General features: G+C 32.5%; 1 protein-coding gene across 1 annotated transcript in view; it reads right to left on the minus strand.

Moving 5' to 3' along the window:
- Positions 1–453: 453 nt before the first annotated feature.
- Positions 454–11,010, minus strand: part of LOC108726224 (alpha-protein kinase 1) — a 14,119-nt gene continuing 3,562 nt past the window's right edge. The window contains exon 2 of the mRNA XM_018453674.1: positions 454–1,210. The gene's annotated coding sequence lies outside the window, so the exon portion shown is untranslated. The remainder of the gene's footprint in view (positions 1,211–11,010) is intronic.

Consider the following 11,010-nt stretch of genomic DNA (forward strand, 5'->3'; position numbering starts at 1 on the left):
TCACCCCATCGTCACGCCATGAGAAATGCTTATTATGGAGCGACTTGCGTGTTTCAAACGCCGATAATTATTTAACGGCCTTGCCGCATCGCTTAAATGTCGTAAACAGCGACACAAGTCATTAAATAAATTACTCTGTTATGCGCGTTATAATGCAAGTATATTGTGATACTGTAGCTTCTATTATGTTATGTGCGTGCAAGTGTATATGTGTGTTATTATACTATAATTTTCCCTCTTCACGAATACTTACCGTGGTACCTTCGCTGATCGTCTCGCTCGCGTACAACGATTGTCCTCGTGGTAAATCACTATCTTTCGGACGTTCGACGCAATAAGAAAAATGTATAATAATGAGACACATACTTACGGAGAGAAAAGGAAAAAGAATATTGAATGGCGGATATAGGAGAGGGGTGGGAAGTTCATTAACGTTACAGAGTCAGTCACCATTGGATACTCATTATTTATTAATTAGCTAATATTATTTTGAAAACGTATGAACATTTGTACATGTGTTTTGTATCATGAGGTACTTGTGTATGGCGTTCGTCATATACGTAATCGGCGCAGTACGGGTGCACGAGTGCGGACGCACCCGTATACAAATCTACGCGGTTTGCATGATCGAGATCCGCTCGAGCTCTTTATTTCATGGCTTCCCTCGCTTCTTAATTCCCTTTGAATTTGTCTCGTGGCGGCAGTGTGCTCCTCTCGAAAGGGCTAGTAGTTACAGAGTTAATTGTATTTTTATACGAGAAATGCGCGCGCAAACCGCGACTTGCGGCTGGATGGCTTCCCCGATGTTGCCGATCGGCAATGAGCTAACAAGTATTGCGATTCGGCAATCTTGGACAATTGCCGATTTTTTTTCTTTCATCTTTTCGGAATGATTTCACCTCTGCGAGACACGTAAGACTCGTGATTGTATCGCGCAAGTATCGCTGGAATGTGGCCGTCCGAGGATTGCCACCTTGTCTTTTTATACTAAGCTTCATCTCTTTTGTATCGGACAAATATGATTCGGTCGCATTCAGCGTTAAATGCGCGCTCAGGATATGCATTTAAGCAAACATGTCACATTTCGTGGATCTCGATTGTCACACTCATAAGACGATACATCGTCGGTTGCTCGTGAATTTTTCGCGGCGAGATATAATAGCAGCCGCCACGCAGCTCGTTGATTGATTTCTCACTTAGAATTCGTAGTCTAGAATTTAAATATATAATATATATAGATTCATTTATTTTTATATATATTTATATATTTATACCAAAAAACATTCGTTCACAACGAATTAGAAAACATAAAAATTTAACTAGAAGACGCATAATACAGTACATTGGACTACACCTAACATTCGACTTATCCTTTTTCTTATCCCATACACGCTGCTCTTCTCATTCATTTGCTATTTTCCATTCACTCTTTTTCTCCCTCTCTCTCTCTTTCTCTCTCTCTCTTTCACTCTCTTTCGCTCTCTACTTTTCATTCGGTTCTTCTTTCGTTTTATAAATCGCATCAATATATTGCTTCATCATCAGGTAGATGTTGTCTAAGTCTAACAACGATGTGGACTCGCTGATAGCGGGGCAGGGGCCAACGAGGCGATTGGCTATTAATTATTATTGCTGCAAAACAAGGAAAGGGCGAGCGGTAATCATTACCGCGTAATTCGCAATTAAATCCACGCGACTATCGATCTTCGTCGTCGTGGTCGTCTGATCGCTCGTTCTCTTCATTTTTTCAGCCCTGCCGTATCGCTGCGTAAGTCTCTCGATTCGCGCTTGCTTCGCCGAGATTTTTTTTTTAAGCGACGTTGATTAGCTTTCTATAAGGATGCGTATCAGCTGATTATAGATCTTCAAATAGCGATATTTAAATTGACGATGTATAATTCGCTTAGCAATAAACCAACATAAAAACGCTGATGATACAACATTGCAAATTATAAATGAAAAAAATTCATAATTTTAAAATAAAATTTTTATAATTTTAAAAACGATTTTTTAAAATCAAATATACAATGCAATATACTGAAATACAATTATACAATTTTATAATACGAACGTATAAAATCTATCTAAAAGTATTCGACAAATTTTTGTTTTACTTTTATTCACTGATCTTACTCATAGTAACTATCGAATTCAAATGATTGAATATACTTTAGTTAAATCATTCGAGAAAATTCGAAGAATCAAACTTACCATCTCCCGAAACAATCAAGTCGCGTGCGAGATCAGAGTTTTTTGCCTCAACCGAAGGAATTCGCGAGACATCCTTATCTCGTCTCGATTCTTCGATTATTTATTTATTTATCCTTTTTTGCGCTCGAGTCGTCCAAGCGCGGCGAGCGATACCGATCATCGCTATTGGCGAAGCACTCGTGAATCGAACGATTCTTTTCGTCGAGTCCACAACAATTTGCTAAATTACAGAATGCCCAAGGTTACGAGTACGCGACGAGAAGCTGGCGTGGGAGAGGAAAGGATTACAGAAGGGAGATGGTGGGTGTAATGGTACAGATCGGGAGGATGGGCGATTTGCCACGATCAGGATATTTCATGGAATCTCGCGGGCGCGTACATGCCCACATGTCCGTACTCTGATATTAACTAAATTGGCCAATAAAAGCGCGAGAAAAAATGCCCGTGCAAACAGTATATAAAACGGAAGGAATTCACGGATTTCGAACATAAAATAGCTGAAACATTCTGCTCGCCGGAATTAATGAAGCTCAATCACGAATACGCGAAACAAATATAACGTGCATTAACCCGTTCGGTACCCATGTATCATACGCCATATCTCAAAACTTCGCTAAATGTGATATATCGTATAAGGCAAGGCTAAATTGCTTCAACACAATACATGATTTCGTATTGCAAGAAAAAATATTTTCGAAGCACTTGAGAAAGTAATTGATGAATCTTTAAACGTTTCATGTTTCTGTTTTACGTATATACATATAATCTTAAATATGAGATAACAGTGTTAATGCGATTTTACTCGTCTTATAGTGATACAAAGTGTAATTGGATTTCGCTGATAGTACGATATACCCATACATCAAATGATACATGCAATATATACACTATATAATTCATAAAGCGCAGAATGAGTGCGTTGAATAAAAAAAAAACGTAAGGAAAGGAGGAAACAAAAAGAAAACAAAAAATAGCTTTTTAAATTTATTTAAGGACAATTTGTTTTGAGAAATAAAATATAAATTTGTGAAAACAAAAACTAGCGCATTATTAAAACTTATAAAAACAAACAGTAATACATATTATTAACTAATCATATCTATCATCTTTTCTGCTTTTTTTTCTCAGTTTACTTTCTTTAGAATATTATTATTATATTACAAATCGGTGTACGTAGATACAGATGTCGTTACAAGTTTACTTGAAATTAGAAATTAAGTGAGCGTTAAATCTTATACACTGAGAACAAATATGGAGGAATATCTCTTTCAAGTTCTATTATTAAAATATTAAAATTCATGACTAGCAGTATGAAAAAAATCTATATGATGCCAGTTGAATCCTAAGATGCATAAACAGAATTGAAAATCTTTTTAAAACCTTGCAACATACTAATTTTTGTATCATATGAATACTTTTGAAAAAAATAATCTTATTCTGCGTGATGTTGAAAATAATTTGAGTTCTATTTCTGCAAGATCTTGCATATTGGAATTCTGTGAAAATAATCTTACTTTTAAATACAATTTTTGCAATTCTTTATCAAAGAGATTACACATCCTAGGTTAGCATCTTTAAAACAGCGGAGTGAGTATGCAAAATCCTAAAAAGTCATTATTCGAAACTTAAAAAATGACCTGAAAAATTATGATCTCGAAATCACCGTAAGAGAAATAATACGATGGAATATATTTTTCCTGCGATTTTTGAAGATATGCAAAGTCGAAAAATTTCACGATTTTAATATTAGTATATTTGTTGGAACCACAAACTGTTTATTTTGTTTCGTTTAATTTAATTATATTTATTGATTTGGAACAGTTTTGTGCCATTTTTTACATTTCGTGGCGTCTTTCGGGACTTTGCATGCTCGTTAGAAAATTGCATCAGAAAACGCATACTGTTATTGTTTTATTTGGAATGAAATTAATGTCAATATACATGTAATTGAAATATCATTCACTATATGTAACAATAATCGCACACTATTTCGCATTCTCTCTCTGGAACTTTATAATTTACCGACACGCATAGCTATGGCACAAGAGATATTTAAACAAGAGGTGTGTGCGGAATCATATCTTTACAAAACGAGAAAATCTCTCTTTTCTCGCATTATACTTTTATTCAATGCGCAAATTAATTATTTTTTAATATACTCTTTGAGAAAATGCCCATGAAATCAGAATCACATTTTTAGAGGGTTTTCCCAACACCATTAATATTACTGTTCATTTTGTAGTTCAAATCGTGTTTATATGTACATATGTCTTATCATTATTCTTAGAATATAGTATATAGAGACAACATCCCGCGAATACAGTCCTCCTGAAATCCTCAGAATAAAAAACGAATGAGAAACTTAGACACATTTTTCTTCTTTTCTCAGAAGATAATGATCTCGAGGGCAAATCAATAAGTACCCGTGTTAGTAATGAAGACGCAAGATTTTCACAAAACTTTTTTTTATTTTTTAACATAATCCCCTTTTAGGAGGATACACTTTTTCCAACGTTTCTGCCATTTTTTTAACCCGTCCGAAAAATACGATTTGTCGAACTCTGCAAAATAGGCCTCTGTTTCGGCAATGACCTCCTCATTCGACGTGAATTTTTTTCCATCGAGCCATTTTTTCAAGTTTGGAAACAAGAAGTCGCAGGGGGCCAAATCCAGAAAGTACGGTGGATGCGGCAGCAATTCGTACCGCAATTCGACCAATTTGGCTGTGGCGACTGCGGAGGAGTGAGCCGGTGCATCGTCCTGATGGAACAACATTTTTTTTTCGCCAAATGGGGGCGTTTTTTCTTCAATTCAACGTCGAATCGGCCCAATAAGTCAGTATAGTACTGTCTCGTGATAGTTTTGCTTTTCCCCATGTAGTCGATGAAGATTACACCTTGTGTATTCCAAAAAACAGTAGCCATCACTTTTCTCCGGCCAATGGGACCATCTTGGCCTTCTTCGGAGCACATTCGCCGGGTGAAATCCACTGTTTTGACTGTACCTTGGTCTCCGGTGTGTAGTAATGAATCCATGTTTCATCAACGGTTACTACTCGACGCAAAAACTCCTTCGGATTGCGCTTGAACAGCTCCAAACATTGCTTTGAAATTGATAGCCGCATTCGCTTGTTGTCCACCGTGAGCAATCGCGGCACCCATCGGGCCGACAGCTTTTTCCTAAATTATCATGCAAAATATTGAATGCCGTTCCATACGACACGCCTATGGCCTCTGCTACTTCACGCACTTTCGTTCAGCGATCAGCGAGAATCATGTCGTGGACTTTTTCAACGATTTCCTCAGTAACCACGTCTGCCGGGCGGCCTGGGCGCTCCTCATCAAAAACAGACGAACGACCACGTTTGAATTCGTTGAACCAATATCTGACGGTTGTCATAGATGGTGAAGGGTTCCCATAGACGGTATCCAACTTCGTTTTTATTTCTTCACACGTTTTTCCATCCAAAAATAAAAAGCGAATCACGAATCACGAATCGATATTGTTCTTTTTCCATTGTATCGGAAAACATCAAACACTCTCACTACAAATTGCTGTCAAATCAAGACTATTGCTTGAATCACTCTGAAATTTTGTATAGCGTCATTTGAAAGATGGTAGTACACGATGGTAATGTCAACTTGCATCAGCAACGTCACTTGTCTTCAAACATGGGTATTTATTGATTTGCCTCGTGTATTATAACATTCGCGTAATGTTTTCGAGTTTTGAAATTATTGACTTATTACTTGATTTACGGAATTGTAGTTTCTCAGGATTTTGTTTTCATTTCGGGACATTGTTTCTAGGTTGATTTCTACATATGTAACATACACTGGAATATCTAGGGGATCATTCCTTTCTTTTTTTTTCCAAAGAAATCTTATAAATGGACCCAAAGACCATTTAAACAACCTAGAACACTGTAAAAAGAATTATTAGATATTCGAAACCTAAGATATGTATTATCTTACTGGCCTAATGTATCATATGTAAATTTTAGAAAATAATCCCCCAGTGTACACACACACATTGTATAAGCGTTTACTTATACGAGTACGTAGCACATAGCACGTGCCGGGATAATCATCATTTTTCACAATAGGCGTTTTCTAAATGAATGAAATGTACAGGGAATATCATAATACAATAATCTTTATCAATAATAATAATAATAATAAGGAATAATATTATATAATAATCGAATAGTCAATGATTAGGAAACAAGCGAAGTGCACATTCGCGCTTCGAGAACAACTATACACAGAACTCTTCACGTTTAGAGGAAGCGTACTAAAAATATCGCTATTACAATATTCTTGTTACATATACTTCACTCATATTTTTTCTTCGCCTTCTTCCGATTCGGAAACGAATGAAATTGCGAACGAAAGTATTATTCTCCTTTCGTCCTCTCATATGACGTACGATTGTTTTACAAAACAATGATATGGCTAGATCGCAATTGGAATTTTCTTCTCAATTCGCGTTCGTGTTTACGATTATTACTTTTTTTTTTATTAAAATCGAATGTACAGTAACACTGTTTGTGATATGTGTCTAGAAAACGTACGTCACTTTTCTTGAATCTTCGCGTCTTATAGCGAATTCGGTTGCGCACTAACTACTAGATGTAGAAACGTAATATAAACGCTCTAATTGACAAAATAAAAATATCAAATGTACATTCTATCAAATAGTACGCTAAATTATTGGCTCAATTTTACATCCTGCGAGTAAGTCTTTTCGTCAATTTGTGTACATTTCTATGTTTGCTTTAATATTTATATATAATGCTTATATATATATTTAAGTCGCAATAGTGCGCATTGACGCATCCAACCAAATTTGCTATTAGATCAATTTTTCTCCTATTCTTTCTCTCTCTTTCTTTACTTCTCGCATTACTTATCATTCGTACATTTTTGTTAAATTCTAGATTACAACGTCTTATTAAACCGGCGGGCGATCTGAGAGACGCGAAAAAAAGTAAAAAAATAATGTTTACACTTTTATACAATTATATCTTCTGAATTTTTGAAGACTGATATTCGGATAAAGAAATGATCTTCATCGACGGCACATAAACGCTTAAGTATTTGTTCATTAATACTTAAAATGCAATGTGTGGAAATACGTCGCTTCACCCGCACGGTCGCTTTGCTACCTTTATAGTAGTATTATTATTATTATTATTATTGCATTGGCTCTTTTATCTTTTCTTTTTTCTTCATTCATTCATCGTTAAATTCCTGAACTCTGAGGTAGACAGTTCCGGGTTGACATTACGTAGTAAAAATGGCAAGAGTGTGATATATTACCATGTTACCGTGTTACCGTTATATATTAAACGTCGATATTATTATGTTTACCTTTCTTTAATACAATAAACAGAATAGGGCTCGAAAGGATATCGCGCTTGCACTTATGACATATGAATACATGATACACCGCTGTGTGCACACATTCTCTTTCATACAGGATATTTCTAAAATGACATTATTTTGTAACTGGCAATGATGGCCAGCTTCGGACATTCGCTAATGCGTATGCCACGTCTGCAAAGTACAGTTGTATCTTAGAAATAAAGAATAAAGGGATGTTAATTAGGTTTCCTTAATGAACCCAATTTTCAATGAATCCCGATGTCTCTCTCTCTCTCTCTCTCCCCCCCCCTCTGCAAATATAATATTCTTTTAGAAGTACCCTATATGATATTTATCGTAACAGTCACGCAATCTTTGAGGCACTTGCGAAATTATTAATATAAATATATTATTAATTAATTATTAATTATGTTATTATTATATTAATATTAGATATTATTAATATATATATTAATATATATATTAATAATATCTGACCGCAAAAGGCGGGCTACTATAACATTACAGTATTAAGTATTAAACGTTATTAATACCAATATTTTAAATTTATCGAAAAAGCTTTAACAAACAATTTGGAATATGCAACGAAAATCATAAAATTTTTATTTTTGGTTATTTATTAAAAGGACTGAATGCCTAAAAAATGCGGACCGTAACGATAAATGCATGAACTTAATATACAAGATATAAAATATGTACAATTATATTATATATAAACAGATTATGTTTTTAATATATGAAACAATTGCAGAACAAATTTAATCGAAAGATCAACATAATCGACATTGGAGATAATTCTCTTTAAACAACAACGGTTGAATGAAGATTTAAATAATTAAAATCGCATGAAATTATTGGCGCACCTGAAATCGGTCGCTCGATTCGACAACAACCGGCGGAAACAATTATGCGTACCTGGGCGTTATTTCGTTATAATGACGTGAACATTTACCCACAATTGCATGCTTGCATGCGCCGAACGACGCGTGGCTCGAAGGGAAATTCGCTCCAAAGGGTTGGATTGCAGCTTCGGTGATTAGCTCGTTTTGCCAGTAATTAATCAGGGATCGATTAATCAGTGTTGTCAATATGCGAAACGATTGAGCTGCGAAAATATCTAATTGGCAAATTTCAATATAGAGAATATATGAACATGTGAACAACGATCACTAATAAATAATTAGTATCTTAAGATATTTAATATAAAAAGATATATTAATAATAAATAAAATAAAAATATCAAAATACTTTTTTTCTCAGATCAATAGAGTGCGTGTTACTAATATTAAAACATTAGTTAATTATACTGATAATAGAAAAATTTATTTATATAATTGAATATAATATAAAAATTCCAAGAAAAATATAGATTGAATGTAGATGTATAAATAATTTAAGTTTAATATATAAATTAAAATTAAGTAAAAAGGCTCAATAAATTAAATAATGTAACAAAAAAGGGCTACGAGCCTAAAACAAATAGTTTAATATAAATTTGACTTACATAAAATAAAGATGAAAATAAACAATCATATAAAACAATGTTAACATAATAAATAAATCCAATCATAAAATGTTCAACATAAACGTAATCTGAACCAAATCCAATTATATAAATATAACTCATAAAAGCGCAGAATATACGTCATCATGTAAAATATCTTCTTATGATCATTGAGATCTATTAAATATTTAATATTAAAAGTAACTCAATAGTCATATTATATTACAATACTAATTTTCCATCAACATTAATAATAACCTGATATTATGTCAAAACGTTTGTTTTATATGATTATTTATTTTCATCTTTATTTTATGTAAGTCAAATTTATATTAAACGATTTGTTTTAGGCTCGTAAAAATTTAATTTTTCTTTCAAATTAATAAATGAACTCACGTTATCAAGATTTTTTACGAAAGTAATATAAAAATTGGAGCGAAATTCAATTCGAGCAACGCACAGATCGTATAACCAAAGCTTATCTAACTTTTAATTAAAACTTTTAAATAAACAAATGAGGCACTGATGTGAGAATGTGCCTGGTCAACAATTGGAATGCACATCAAAAGGAATGTAAAGTACATTCTGTTATAGATAGAAACCTTAGAGATTCTCTTATCAATCGAACATTTTCGGAATTATCCGAAAATAAAAAGAGATTTAAATTTAATAAAAATTTTAAATATTAAATTTTATAAAAATTTAAATAAAATTTTCTATTGTCATTACTGAACACGTAAAAGAAAAAAGAAAATTCATAATATGTACAAGATTTTACTATATACTGTACTACAATAATCATTTTATTAAATTTACATTCAATTAAATAGTTAATAAAAAATATTTTTAAAAAAGCAGGAGTAAATTTCTGCTTATCGATATAAGTTTTTATGTCAATTATGCTAAATATTTCTATTTTTGATAAAAAGATTTTTATACTTAGTTTTATATTTTAATTCAATCAAGGAACTGTAAGAACTTTACTATTCTGATATTGAGTTTTACATCAATTTTATCTTTACAATTTATGTTAATATAAATAATAATATTAACAATTATAATATTGATGATTACAATGTAGTTATAATCATTAATAATGTTTAAAAAATTATTACGTTTCTATCCATAACATGTTGCATGCATTCTGAAATATAAATTTTTGTAAAACATGATATGTACACACACATATATATATATGTGTGTACATATCATGTTTTACAAAAAGAAAATATGAAACATGTGCATAATGATAAGTTTGTACACAATACAATTAATAAAAGTAAATTTTAATAAATGTAGAAACTTATGCTGATAAAGTACAAAATAAAATATGGTTGTAAATGCATAATTATTAATAGTAACTTTAATACCAAAGGTATAAAAAAGTACGTTTATTGGCCTTTCTCTTACGGTTGTAATTTCATATTAAACAACCTTTTTTTATTTTATACTATTATCAATAATTATAATATAATAATAATATACACTTATATTTTTTTCAATATACTTTTTAAAGTTTGTAAGTTCAATATCGTATCGATATTTTAATTTCCCAATCACTTATATGACATTTCCAATTCTTTCGAGATCGTCGTCAGAAACATCAGATTATTGAATTAAAGTCACGATCAATTGAATCAAGCAATTGATGTGACAAAAACAATAGAAAAAGATTTTACGCCATTTTGTCGAAATCAATTCTTAATTTCGCAATGATTCTTGTTCTGTTATAAAAGTGTCGTACAAAACGATTCTTTTTTTTTTATATTATGTGTCTGAGAAAAACACATCAGTGATTTCGATTTATTAAAGAGAGAGTTTAATCTTTTTATCAAATTATTTTGGCTTGGAGAATATTGGGCTCCTTCAACTCGAATAGACATTAAGCATTTAATACTATGTATCGGA

Source organism: Mycetomoellerius zeteki, unplaced genomic scaffold (genome assembly GCF_001594055.1).
Source record: "Mycetomoellerius zeteki isolate Tzet28-1 unplaced genomic scaffold, Tzet1.0 scaffold40, whole genome shotgun sequence".
NCBI classification, from domain to species: Eukaryota; Metazoa; Arthropoda; class Insecta; order Hymenoptera; family Formicidae; genus Mycetomoellerius; species Mycetomoellerius zeteki.